The sequence below is a fragment of the Lemur catta genome, chromosome 7, assembly GCF_020740605.2.
Source record: "Lemur catta isolate mLemCat1 chromosome 7, mLemCat1.pri, whole genome shotgun sequence".
In the NCBI taxonomy this organism is placed as follows: Eukaryota; Metazoa; Chordata; class Mammalia; order Primates; family Lemuridae; genus Lemur; species Lemur catta.
The window spans coordinates 5716062-5731805 of record NC_059134.1 but is presented as its reverse complement, the minus strand read 5'-3'; positions in this window follow the sequence as shown (position 1 = coordinate 5731805).

Below are 15744 nucleotides of genomic sequence, written 5' to 3'. Positions count from 1 at the left end.
TCCTAGGGCTGATGCTAACCCTAACCCTAACCCTAACACTATCCTAGGGCTGATGCTAACTCTAACCCTAACACTATCCTAGGGCTGATGCTATCCCTAACCCTAACTCTAACACTATCGTAGGGCTGAGGCTAACCCTAACCCTAACACTATCCTAGGGCTGATGCTAACCTTAACCCTAACCCTAACACTATCCTAGGGCTTATGCTAACCCTAACCCTAACCCTACAACTCTCCTAGGGCTGAGACTAACCCTAACCCTAACACTATCCTAGGGCTGATGCTAACCGTAACTCTAACACTATCCTAGGGCTGAGGCTAACCCTAACCCTAACACTATCCTAGAGCTGATGCTAACACTAACCCTAACACTATACTAGGGCTGATGCTAACCCTAAACCTAACCCTAACACTATCCTAAGGCTGATTCTAACCCTAACACTAACACTATCCTAGGCCTGGTGCTAACCCTAAACCTAACCCTAACACTATCCTATGGCTGATGCTAACCCTAACCCTAACACTATCCTAGGGCTGATGCTAACCTGAACCCTAACCCTAACACTATCCTAGGGCTGATGCTAACCCTAACCCTAACCCTACAACTCTCCTAGGGCTGAGGCTAACCCTAACCCTAACACTATCCTAGGGCTGATGCTAACCCTAACCCTAAGCCTAACACTATCCTAGGGCTGATGCTTACCCAAACCTAACCCTAACACTATCCTAGGGCTGATGCTAACCCTAACCCTAACACTATCCTAGGGCTGATGCTAACCCTAACCCTAACTCTAACACTATCCTAGGCCTGATGCTAACCCTTACACTATCACTATCCTAGGCCTGGTGATAACCCTAACCCTAACCCTAACACTATCGTAGGGCTGATGCTAACCCTAACCCTAACACTATCCTAGGGCTGATGCTTACCCTAACCCTAACCCTAACACTATCCTAGGCCTGATGCTAACCCTAACCCTAACCCTAACACTATCCTAGGGCTCATGATAACCCTAACCCTAACACTATCCTAGGGCTGATGCTAACCCAAACCTTAACCCTAATACTATCCTATGGATGATGCTAACTCTAACCCTAACACTATCCTTGGGCTGATGCTAACCCTAACCCTAACCCTAACACTATCTTAGGGCTGATGCTAACCCTAAACCTAACTCTAACACTATCCTAGGGCTGAGGCTAACCCTAACCATAACACTATCCTACGGCTGATACTAACCCTAACCCTACCCCTAACACTATCCTAAGGCTGATGCTAACGCTAACATTAAAACTATCCTAGGCCTGGCGCTAACCTAACCCTAACCCTAACAATATCCTAGTGCTGATGCTAACCATAACCCTAACAATATCCTAGGGCTGAAGCTAACCCTAACCCTAACCCTAACACTATCCTAGGACTGATGCTAACTCTAACGCTAACACTATCCTAGGGCTGATTCTAACCGTAACCCTACCCTAACACTATCCTAGGGCTGATGCTATCCCTAACCCTAACACTATCCTAGGGCTAATGGTAACCCTAAACCTAACCCTAACACTCTCCTAGGGCTGAGGCTAACCCTAACCCTAACACTATCCTAGGGCTGATGCTAACCCTGACCCTAACCCTAACACTATCCTAGGGCTGATGCTAACCCTAATCCTAACCCTAAATCTATCCTAGGGCTGATGCTAACTCTAACCCTAACACTATCCTAGGCCTGATGCTAACCCTATCCCTAACCCTAACACTCTCCTAGGGCTAAGGCAAAACCTAACCCAAACACTATCCTAGGGCTGATGCTAACCCTAACCCTAAGCCTAACACTATCCTAGGGCTGAGGCTAACCCTAACCCTAACTCTAACACTATCCTAGGGCTGATGCTAACCCTAACCCTAACACTATCCTTGGGCTGATGCTAACCCTAACCCTAACTCCAACACTATCCTAGGGCTGATGCTAACCCTAACCCTAACACTATCCTAGGGCTGATGCTAACCCTAACCCTAACCATAACACTATCCTAAGGCTGATGCTAACCCTAACCATAACACTATCCTAGGGCTGATGATAACCCTAACCTTAACACTATCCTACGGCTGATGATAACCCTAACCCTAACCATAACACTTTCCTAGGGCTGATGCTAACCCTAACCCTAACACTATCCTTGGGCTGATGCTAACCCTAACACTAACCCTAACACTATCCTAGGGCAGATGCTAACCCTAACCCTAACACTATCCTAGGGCTGATCCTAACCCTAACCCTAACCGTAACACTATCCTAAGGCTGATTCTAACCCTAACCCTAACACGATCCTAGGCCTGGTGCTAACCCTAACCCTAACCCTAACACTATCCTAGGGCTGAGGCTAACCCTAACCCTAACACTAACCTTGGGCTGATGCTAACCCTAACCCTAACCCTAACACTATTCTAGGGCTGATGCTAACCCTAACCCTAACACTATCCTAGGGTTGATGCTTACCCTAACCCTAACCCTAACACTATCCTAGGGCTGATGCTAACACTAACCCTAACACTATCCTACGGCTGATGCTAACCCTAAACCTAACCCTAACACTATCCTAAGGCTGATGCTAACCCTAACTCTAACACTATCCTAGGGGTGATGCTTACCCTAACCCTAACCCTAACACTAACCTAGGGCTGATGCTAACCCTAACCCTAACCCTAACAGTATCCTATGGCTGATGCTAACCCTAACCCTTACCCCAACACTAACCTATGGCTGATGCTAAACTTAACCATAACCCTAACACTATCCTAGGGCTGATGCTAACCCTAACCCTAACACTATCCTAGGGCTGAAGCTAACCATAAACTTAACCCTTACACTCTCCCAGGGCTGAGGCTAACCCTAACCCTAACACTATCCTAGGGCTGATGCTAACCCTAACCCTAACCCTAACACTATCCTAGGGCTGATGCTAACCGTAACCCTAACCCTAACACTATCATAGGGCTGATGCTAACTGTGACCCTAACACTATCCTAGGGCTGATGCTAACCCTAACCCTAAACCTAACACTATCCTAGGGCTGATGCTAACCCTAACTCTAACACTCTCCTAGGCCTGATGCTAACCCTAACCCTAACCCTTACACTATCCTAGGGCTTATGCTAACCCTAACCCTAACCCTAACACTATCCTAGGGCAGATGCTAACCCTAACCCTAACCCTAACACTATCCTAGGGCTGATGCTAACCATAACCCTAACACTATCCTAGGGCTGATGCTAACCCTAACCCTAACCCTAACACTATCCTAGGGCTGATGCTAACCCTAACCCTAACACTATCCTAGGGCTGATGCTAACCGTAACCTTAACCCTAACCTTATCCTAGGGCTGATGCTAACCCTAACACAAACACTATCCTAGGCCTGATGCTAACCCTAACGCTAACCCTAACACTATCCTAGGGCTGATGCTAACCCTAACACTAACACTATCCTAGGGCTGATGCTAACCCTAACCCTAACACTAACACTATCCTAGGGCTGATGCTCACTCTAACCCTAACACTATCCTAGGGCTGATGCTATCCCTAACCCTAACTCTAACACTATCGTAGGGCTGAGGCTAACCCTAACCCTAACACTATCCTAGGGCTGATGCTAACCTTAACCGTAACCCTAACACTATCCTAGGGCTTATGCTAACCCTAACCCTAACCCTACAACTCTCCTAGGGCTGAGACTAACCCTAACCCTAACACTATCCTAGGGCTGATGCTAACCCTAACCCTAACCCTAACACTATCCTAGGGCTGATGCTAACCGTAACCCTAACACTATCCTAGGGCTGAGGCTAACCCTAACCCTAACACTATCCTAGAGCTGATGCTAACACTAACCCTAAGACTATACTAGGGCTGATGCTAACCCTAAACCTAACCCTAACACTATCCTAAGGCTGATTCTAACCCTAACACTAACACTATCCTAGGCCTGGTGCTAACCCTAACCCTAACCCTAACACTATCCTAGGGCTGATGCTAACCCTAACCCTAACACTATCCTAGGGCTGATGCTAACCTTAACCCTAATCCTAACACTATCCTAGGGCTGATGCTAACCCTAACCCTAACCCTACAACTCTCCTAGGGCTGAGGCTAACCCTAACCCTAACACTATCCTAGGGCTGATGCTAACCCTAACCTTAAGCCTAACACTATCCTAGGACTGATGCTAACCCTAACCCTAACACTATCCTAGGGCTGATGCTAACCCTAACACTAACACTATCCTAGGGCTGATGCTAACCCTAACCCTAAATCTAACACTATCCTAGGCCTGATGCTAACCCTTACACCAACACTATCCTAGGCCTGGTGATAACCCTAACCCTAACCCTAACACTATCGTAGGGCTGATGCTAACCCTAACCCTAACACTATTCTAGGGCTGATGCTTACCCTAACCCTAACCCTAACACTATCCTAGGCCTGATGCTAACCCTAACCCTAACCCTAACACTATCCTAGGGCTCATGATAACCCTAATCCTAACACTATCCTAGGGCTGATGCTAACCCAAACCTTAACCCTAACACTATCCTATGGATGATGCTAACCCTAACCCTAACACTATCCTTGGGCTGATGCTAACCCTAACCGTAACCCTAACACTATCCTAGGGCTGATGCTAATCATAACCCTAAGCCTAACCCTAACACTATCTTAGGGCTGATGCTAACCCTAACCCTAACTCTAACACTATCCTAGGGCTGAGGCTAACCCTAACCACAACACTATCCTACGGCTGATACTAACCCTAACCCTACCCCTAACGCTATCCTAAGGCTGATGCTAACCCTAACACTAACACTATCCTAGGCCTGGCGCTAACCTAACCCTAACCCTAACAATATCCTAGGGCTGATGCTAACCCTAACCCTAACACTATCCTAAGGCTGAAGCTAACCCTAACCCTAACCCTAACACTATCCTAGGGCTGATGCTAACCCTAAAGCTAACACTATCCTAGGGCTGATTCTAACCGTAACCCTACCCTAACACTATCCTAGGGCTGATGCTATCCCTAACCCTAACACTATCCTAGGGCTGATGGTAACCCTAAACCTAACCCTAACACTCTCCTAGGGCTGAGGCTAACCCTAACCCTAACACTATCCTAGGGCTGATGCTAACCCTAATCCTAACCCTAACTCTATCCTAGGGCTGATGCTAACCCTTACCCTAACACTATCCTAGGGCTGATGCTAACCCTATCCCTAACCCTAACACTCTCCTAGGGCTAAGGCAAACCCTAACCCAAACACTATCCTAGGGCTGATGCTAACCCTAACCCTAACCATAACACTTTCCTAGGGCTGATGCTAACCCTAACCCTAACACTATCCTTGGGCTGATGCTAACCCTAACCCTAACCCTAACACTATCCTAGGGCTGATGCTAACCCTTACCCTAACACTATCCTAGGGCTGATGCTAACCCTAACCCTAATCATAACACTATCCTAAGGCTGATGCTAACCCTAACCCTAACTCTATCCTAGGGCTGATGCTAACCCTAACCCTAACAATATCCTACGGCTGATGATAACCCTAACCCTAACCATAACACTTTCCTAGGGCTTATGCTAACCCTAACCCAAACACTATCCTTGGGCTGATGCTAACCCTAACCCTAACACTATCCTAGGGCTGATCCTAACCCTAACCCTAACCGTAACACTATCCTAAGGGTGATGCTAACCCTAACCCTAACACTATCCTAGGCTTGGTGCTAACCCTAACCCTAACCCTAACAATATCCTAGGGCTGAGGCTAACCCTAACCCTAACACTAACCTAGGGCTGATGATAACAGTAACCCTAACCCTAACACTATTCTAGGGCTGATGCTAACCCTAACCCTAACACTATCCTAGGGCTGATGCTTACCCTAACCCTAACCCTAACACTATCCTAGGGCTGATGCTAACACTAACCCTAACACTATCCTACGGCTGATGCTAACCCTAAACCTAACCCTAACACTATCATTAGGCTGATGCTAACCCTAACCCTAACACTATCCTAGGGCTGATGCTTACCCTAACCATAACCCTAACACTAACCTAGGGTGATGCTAACCCTAACCCTAACCCTAACAGTATCCTATGGCTGATGCTAACCCTAACCCTTACCCCAACACTAACCTAGGGCTGATGCTAAACCTAACCATAACCCTAACACTATCCTAGGGTTGATGCTAACCCTAACCCTAACACTATCCTAGGGCTGAAGCTAACCATAAACCTAACCCTTACACTCTCCTAGGGCTGAGGCTAACCCTAACCCTAACACTATCCTAGGGCTGATGCTAACCCTGACCCTAACCCTAACACTATCCTAGGGCTGATGCTAACCCTAATCCTAACCCTAACTCTATCCTAGGGCTGATGCTAACCCTTACCCTAACACTATCCTAGGGCTGATGCTAACCCTATCCCTAACCCTAACACTCTCCTAGGGCTAAGGCAAACCCTAACCCAAACACTATCCTAGGGCTGATGCTAACCCTAACCCTAACCATAACACTTTCCTAGGGCTGATGCTAACCCTAACCCTAACACTATCCTTGGGCTGATGCTAACCCTAACCCTAACCCTAACACTATCCTAGGGCTGATGCTAACCCTTACCCTAACACTATCCTAGGGCTGATGCTAACCCTAACCCTAATCATAACACTATCCTAAGGCTGATGCTAACCCTAACCCTAACACTATCCTAGGGCTGATGCTAACCCTAACCCTAACACTATCCTACGGCTGATGATAACCCTAACCCTAACCATAACACTTTCCTAGGGCTGATGCTAACCCTAACCCAAACACTATCCTTGGGCTGATGCTAACCCTAACCCTAACACTATCCTAGGGCTGATCCTAACCCTAACGCTAACCGTAACACTATCCTAATGCTGATGCTAACCCTAACCCTAACACTATCCTAGGCCTCGTGCTAACCCTAACCCTAACCCTAACAATATCCTAGGGCTGAGGCTAACCCTAACCCTAACACTAACCTATGGCTGATGCTAACCCTAACCCTAACCCTAACACTATTCTAGGGCTGATGCTAACCCTAACCCTAACACTATCGTAGGGCTGATGCTAACCCTAACCCTAACACTATTCTAGGGCTGATGCTTACCCTAACCCTAACCCTAACACTATCCTAGGCCTGATGCTAACCCTAACCCTAACCCTAACACTATCCTAGGGCTCATGATAACCCTAACCCTAACACTATCCTAGGGCTGATGCTAACCCAAACCTTAACCCTAACACTATCCTATGGATGATGCTAACCCTAACCCTAACACTATCCTTGGGCTGATGCTAACCCTAACCCTAACCCTAACACTATCCTAGGGCTGATGCTAATCATAACCCTAAGCCTAACCCTAACACTATCTTAGGGCTGATGCTAACCCTAACGCTAACACTATCCTAGGGCTGATTCTAACCGTAACCCTACCCTAACACTATCCTAGGGCTGATGCTATCCCTAACCCTAACACTATCCTAGGGCTGATGGTAACCCTAAACCTAACCCTAACACTCTCCTAGGGCTGAGGCTAACCCTAACCCTAACACTATCCTAGGGCTGATGCTAACCCTAATCCTAACCCTAACTCTATCCTAGGGCTGATGCTAACCCTTACCCTAACACTATCCTAGGGCTGATGCTAACCCTATCCCTAACCCTAACACTCTCCTAGGGCTAAGGTAAACCCTAACCCAAACACTATCCTAGGGCTGATGCTAACCCTAACCCTAACCATAACACTTTCCTAGGGCTGATGCTAACCCTAACCCTAACACTATCCTTGGGCTGATGCTAACCATAACCCTAACCCTAACACTATCCTAGGGCTGATGCTAACCCTTACCCTAACACTATCCTAGGGCTGATGCTAACCCTAACCCTAATCATAACACTATCCTAAGGCTGATGCTAACCCTAACCCTAACACTATCCTAGGGCTGATGCTAACCCTAACCCTAATCATAACACTATCCTAAGGCTGATGCTAACACTAACCCTAACACTATCCTAGGGCTGATGCTAACCCTAACCCTAACACTATCCTACGGCTGATGATAACCCTAACCCTAACCATAACACTTTCCTAGGGCTTATGCTAACCCTAACCCAAACACTATCCTTGGGCTGATGCTAACCCTAACCCTAACACTATCCTAGGGCTGATCGTAACCCTAACCCTAACCGTAACACTATCCTAAGGCTGATGCTAACCCTAACCCTAACACTATCCTAGGCCTGGTGCTAACCCTAACCCTAACCCTGACAATATCCTAGGGCTGAGGCTAACCCTAACCCTAACACTAACCTAGGGCTGATGATAACCATAACCCTAACCCTAACACTATTCTAGGGCTGATGCTAACCCTAACCCTAACACTATCCTAGGGCTGATGCTTACCCTAACCCTAACCCTAACACTATCCTAGGGCTGATGCTAACACTAACCCTAACACTATCCTACGGCTGATGCTAACCCTAAACCTAACCCTAACACTATCCTTAGGCTGATGCTAACCCTAACCCTAACACTATCCTAGGGCTGATGCTTACCCTAACCATAACCCTAACACTAACCTAGGGTGATGCTAACCCTAACCCTAACCCTAACAGTATCCTATGGCTGATGCTAACCCTAACCCTTACCCCAACACTAACCTAGGGCTGATGCTAAACCTAACCATAACCCTAACACTATCCTAGGGTTGATGCTAACCCTAACCCTAACACTATCCTAGGGCTGAAGCTAACCATAAACCTAACCCTTACACTCTCCTAGGGCTGAGGCTAACCCTAACCCTAACACTATCCTAGGGCTGATGCTAACATTAACCCTAACCCTAACATATCCTAGGGCTGATGCTAACCCTAACCCTAACCCTGACACTATCATAGGGCTGATGCTAACTCTAACCCTAACACTATCCTAGGGGTGATGCTAACCCTAACCCTAAACCTAACACTATCCTAGGGCTGATGCTAACCCTAACTCTAACACTATCCTAGGCCTGATGCTAACCCTAACCCTAACCCTTACACTATCCTAGGGCTTATGCTAACCCTAAACCTAACCCTAACACTATCCTAGGGCAGATGCTAACCATAACCCTAACCTACCACTATCCTAGGGCTGATGCTAACCATAACCCTAACACTATCCTAGGGCTGATGCTAACCCTAACCCTAACCCTAACCCTATCCTAGGGCTGATGCTAACCCTAACACAAACACTATCCTCGGCCTGATGCTAACCCTAACGCTAACCCTAACACTATCCTAGGGCTGATGCTAACCCTAACACTAACACAATCCTAGGGCTGATGCTAACCCTAACCCTAACCCTAACACTATCCTAGGGCTGATGCTAACTCTAACCCTAACAGTATCCTAGGGCTGATGCTATCCCTAACAGTAACTCTAACACTATCCTAGGGCTGAGGCTAACCCTAACCCTAACACTATCCTGCGGCCGATGCTAACCCTAACCCTAACCAAACAACTCTCCTAGGGCTGAGGCTAACCCTAACCCTAACACTATCTTAGGGCTGATGCTAACCCTAACCCTAGCCCTAACACTATCCTAGGGCTGAGGCTAACCCTAACCCTAACACTATCCTACGGCTAATACTAACCCTAACCCTACCCCTAACACTATCCTAAGGCTTATGCTAAACCTAACACTAACACTATCCTAGGCCTGGTGCTAACCCTAACACTAACCCTAACACTATCCTAGGGCTGATGCTAACCCTAACCCTAACACTATCCTAGGGCTGATGCTAACCCTAACCCTAACCCTAACACTATCCTAGGACTGATGCTAACCCTAACCCTAACCCTAACACTATCCTAGGGCTGATGCTAACAATAACCCTAACACTAACACTATCCTAGGGCTGATGCTAACCCAAACACTAACACTATCCTAGGGCTGATGATATCCCTAACCCTAACCCTAACACTATCCTAGGGCTGATGATGACCCTAACGCTAACACTATCGTAGGGCTGATTCTAACCGTAACCCTACCCTAACACTATCCTAGGGCTGATGCTAACCCTAACCCTAACACTATCCTAGGGCTGATGCTAACCCTAACCCTAACACTAACACTCTCCTAGGGCTGAGGCTAACCCTAAACCTAACACTATCTTAGGTCTGATGCTAACCCTAACCCTTACCCTAACACTATCCTAGGGCTGATGCTAAAACTAACCATAACCCTAACACTATCCTAGGGCTGATGCTATCCCTAACCCTAACACTATCCTAGGGCTGATGCTAACCCTAAACCTAACCCTAACGCTCTCCTAGGGCTGAGGCTAACCCTAACCCTAACACTACCCTAGGGCTGATGCTAACCCTAACCCTAACCCTAACACTATCCCAGGACTGATGATAACCCTAACCCTAACACTATCCTAGGGCTGATGCTAACCCTAACCCTAACCCTAACACGATCCTAGGCCTGATGCTAACCCTAACCCTAACCCTAACACTATCCCAGGACTGATGATAACCCTAACCCTAACACTATCCTAGGGCTGATGCTAACCCTAACCCTAACCCTAACACTATCCTAGGGCTGATGCTAACCCTAACCCTAACACTATCCTAGGGCTGATGCTACCCCTAACCCTAACCCTAACAGTATCCTAGGGCTCATGCTAATCATAACCCTAACCCTAACCCTAACACTATCTTAGGGCTGATGCTAACCGTAACCCTAACTCTACAACTATCCTAGGGCTGAGGCTAACCCTAACACTAACACTATCCTAGGCCTGGTGCTAACCCTAACCCTAACCCTAACACTATCCTAGGGTTGATGCTAACCCTAACCCTAACACTATCCTAGGGCTGATGCTAACCCTAACCCTAACCCTAACAGTATCCTAGGGCTGATGCTAACCCTAACCCTAACCCTAACACTATCCTAGGACTGATGCTAACCCTAAACCTTACCCTAACACTATCCTAGGGCTGAGGCTAACCCTAACCCTAACACTATCCTAGGCCTGATGATATCCCTAACCCTAACCCTAACACTATCCTAGGGCTGATGCTAACCCTAACACTAACCCTAACACTATCCTAGGGCCGATGCTAACCCTAACCCTAACCCTAACACTATCCTAGGGCAGATGCTAACCATAACCCTAACACTATCCTAGGGCTGATGCTAACCCTAACCCTGACCCTAACACTATCCTAGGGCTAATGCTAACCCTAACCCTAACACTATCCTAGGGCTGATGCTAACCCTAACCCTAACCCTAACACTATCCTAGGGCTGATGCTAACCCTAACACTAACACTATCCTAGGCCTGATGCTAACCCTAACCCTAACCCTAACACTATCCTAGGGCTGATGCTAACCCTAACACTAACACTATCCTAGGGCTGATGCTAACCCTAACCCTAACCCTAACACTATCCTAGGGCTGATGCTAACTCTATCCCTAACACTATCCTAGGGCTGATGCTAACCCTAACCCTAACTCTAACACTATCCTAGGGCTGAGGGTAACCCTAACCCTAACACTATCCTACGGCTGATGCTAACCCTAAACCTAACCCTAACACTATCCTAAGGCTGATTCTAACCCTAACACTAACACTATCCTAGGCCTGGTGCTAACCCTATCCCTAACCCTAACACTATCGTAGGGCTGATGCTAACCCTAACCCTAACACTGTCCTAGGGCTGATGCAAACCCTAACCCTAACCCTAACACTATCCTAGGGCTGATGCTAATCATAAACCCAACCATAAAAATAACACTATGTTAGGGCCGATTCTAACCCTAACCCTAACTCTAACACTATCCTAGCGCTGAGGCTAACCTAACCCTAACACTATCCTACGGCTGATACTACCCCTAACCCTACCCATAACACTATCCTAAGACTGATGCTAACCCTAACACTAACACTATCCTTGCCCTGTGCTAACCCTAACCCTAACCCTAACAATATCCTAGGGCTTATGCTAACCCTAACCCTAACACTATCCTAGGGCTGAAGCTAACCCTAACCCTAACCCTAACACTAACCTAGGGCTGATGCTAACCCTCACCCTTACCCTAACACTATCCTAGGGCTGATGCTAAACCTAACCATAACCCTAACACTATCCTAGGGCTGATGCTATCCCTAACCCTAACAGTATCCTAGGGCTGATGCTAACCCTAAACCTAACCCTAATACTCTCCTAGAGCTGAGGCTAACCCTAACCCTAACACTATCCTAGGGCTCATGCTAACCCTAACCCTAACCCTAACACTATCCTAGGGCTGATGCTAACCCTAACCCTAACCCTGACACTATCCTAGGGCTGATGCTAACTCTAACCCTAACACTATCCTAGGGCTGATGCTAACCCTAACCCTAACCCTAACACTATCCTAGGGCTGATGCTAACCCTAACTCTAACACTATCCTAGGCCTGATGCTAACCCTAACCCTAACCCTTACACTATCCTAGGGCTGATGCTAACCCTAACCCTTACCCTAACACTATCCTAGGGCTGATGCTAACCCTAACCCTAACACTATCCTAGGCCTGATGATATCCCTAACCATAACCCTAACACTATCCTAGGGCTGATGCTAACCGTAACACTAACCCTAACACTATCCTTGGGCTGATGCTAACCCTAACCCTAACCCTAACACTATCCTAGGGCTGATGCTAATCATAACCCTAAGCCTAACCCTAACACTATCTTAGGGCTGATGCTAACCCTAACCCTAACTCTAACACTATCCTAGGGCTGAGGCTAACCCTAACCACAACACTATCCTACGGCTGATACTAACCCTAACCCTACCCCTAACACTCTCCTAAGGCTGATGCTAACCCTAACACTAACACTATCCTAGGCCTGGCGCTAACCTAACCCTAAGCCTAACAATATCCTAGGGCTGATGCTAACCCTAACCCTAACACTATCCTAGGGCTGAAGCTAACCCTAACCCTAACCCTAACACTATCCTAGGGCTGATGCTAACCCTAACGCTAACACTATCCTAGGGCTGATTCTAACCGTAACCCTACCCTAACACTATCCTAGGGCTGATGCTATCCCTAACCCTAACACTATCCTAGGGCTGATGGTAACCCTAAACCTAACCCTAACACTCTCTTGGGCTGAGGCTAACCCTAACCCTAACACTATCCTAGGGCTGATGCTAACCCTAATCCTAACCCTAACTCTATCCTAGGGCTGATGCTAACCCTTACCCTAACACTATCCTAGGGCTGATGCTAACCCTATCCCTAACCCTAACACTCTCCTAGGGCTAAGGTAAACCCTAACCCAAACACTATCCTAGGGCTGATGCTAACCCTAACCCTAACCATAACACTTTCCTAGGGCTGATGCTAACCCTAACCCTAACACTATCCTTGGGCTGATGCTAACCATAACCCTAACCCTAACACTATCCTAGGGCTGATGCTAACCCTTACCCTAACACTATCCTAGGGCTGATGCTAACCCTAACCCTAATCATAACACTATCCTAAGGCTGATGCTAACCCTAACCCTAACACTATCCTAGGGCTGATGCTAACCCTAACCCTAATCATAACACTATCCTAAGGCTGATGCTAACACTAACCCTAACACTATCCTAGGGCTGATGCTAACCCTAACCCTAACACTATCCTACGGCTGATGATAACCCTAACCCTAACCATAACACTTTCCTAGGGCTTATGCTAACCCTAACCCAAACACTATCCTTGGGCTGATGCTAACCCTAACCCTAACACTATCCTAGGGCTGATCGTAACCCTAACCCTAACCGTAACACTATCCTAAGGCTGATGCTAACCCTAACCCTAACACTATCCTAGGCCTGGTGCTAACCCTAACCCTAACCCTAACAATATCCTAGGGCTGAGGCTAACCCTAACCCTAACACTAACCTAGGGCTGATGATAACCATAACCCTAACCCTAACACTATTCTAGGGCTGATGCTAACCCTAACCCTAACACTATCCTAGGGCTGATGCTTACCCTAACCCTAACCCTAACACTATCCTAGGGCTGATGCTAACACTAACCCTAACACTATCCTACGGCTGATGCTAACCCTAAACCTAACCCTAAGACTATCCTTAGGCTGATGCTAACCCTAACCCTAACACTATCCTAGGGCTGATGCTTACCCTAACCATAACCCTAACACTAACCTAGGGTGATGCTAACCCTAACCCTAACCCTAACAGTATCCTATGGCTGATGCTAACCCTAACCCTTACCCCAACACTAACCTAGGGCTGATGCTAAACCTAACCATAACCCTAACACTATCCTAGGGTTGATGCTAACCCTAACCCTAACACTATCCTAGGGCTGATGCTAACATTAACCCTAACCCTAACACTATCCTAGGGCTGATGCTAACCCTAACCCTAACCCTGACACTATCATAGGGCTGATGCTAACTCTAACCCTAACACTATCCTAGGGGTGATGCTAACCCTAACCCTAAACCTAACACTATCCTAGGGCTGATGCTAACCCTAACTCTAACACTATCCTAGGCCTGATGCTAACCCTAACCCTAACCCTTACACTATCCTAGGGCTTATGCTAACCCTAAACCTAACCCTAACACTATCCTAGGGCAGATGCTAACCATAACCCTAACCTAACACTATCCTAGGGCTGATGCTAAACATAACCCTAACACTATCCTAGGGCTGATGCTAACCCTAACCCTAACCCTAACCCTATCCTAGGGCTGATGCTAACCCTAACACAAACACTATCCTCGGCCTGATGCTAACCCTAACGCTAACCCTAACACTATCCTAGGGCTGATGCTAACCCTAACACTAACACAATCCTAGGGCTGATGCTAACCCTAACCCTAACCCTAACACTATCCTAGGGCTGATGCTAACTCTAACCCTAACACTATCCTAGGGATGATGCTATCCCTAACAGTAACTCTAACACTATCCTAGGGCTGAGGCTAACCCTAACCCTAACACTATCCTGCGGCCGATGCTAACCCTAACCCTAACCCTACAACTCTCCTAGGGCTGAGGCTAACCCTAACCCTAACACTATCTTAGGGCTGATGCTAACCCTAACCCTAGCCCTAACACTATCCTAGGGCTGAGGCTAACCCTAACCCTAACACTATCCTACGGCTTATACTAACCCTAACCCTACCCCTAACACTATCGTAAGGCTTATGCTAAACCTAACACTAACACTATCCTAGGCCTGGTGCTAACCCTAACACTAACCCTAACACTATCCAAGGCTGATGCTAACCCTAACCCTAACACTATCCTAGGGCTGATGCTAACCCTAACCCTAACCCTAACACTATCCTAGGACTGATGCTAACCCTAACCCTAATCCTAACACTATCCTAGGGCTGATGCTAACAATAACCCTAACACTAACACTATCCTAGGGCTGATGCTAACCCAAACACTAACACTATCCTAGGGCTGATGATATCCCTAACCCTAACCCTAACACTATCCTAGGGCTGATGATGACCCTAACGCTAACACTATCGTAGGGCTGATTCTAACCGTAACCCTACCCTAACACTATCCTAGGGCTGATGCTAACCCTAACCCTAACACTATCCTAGGGCTGATGCTAACCCTAACCCT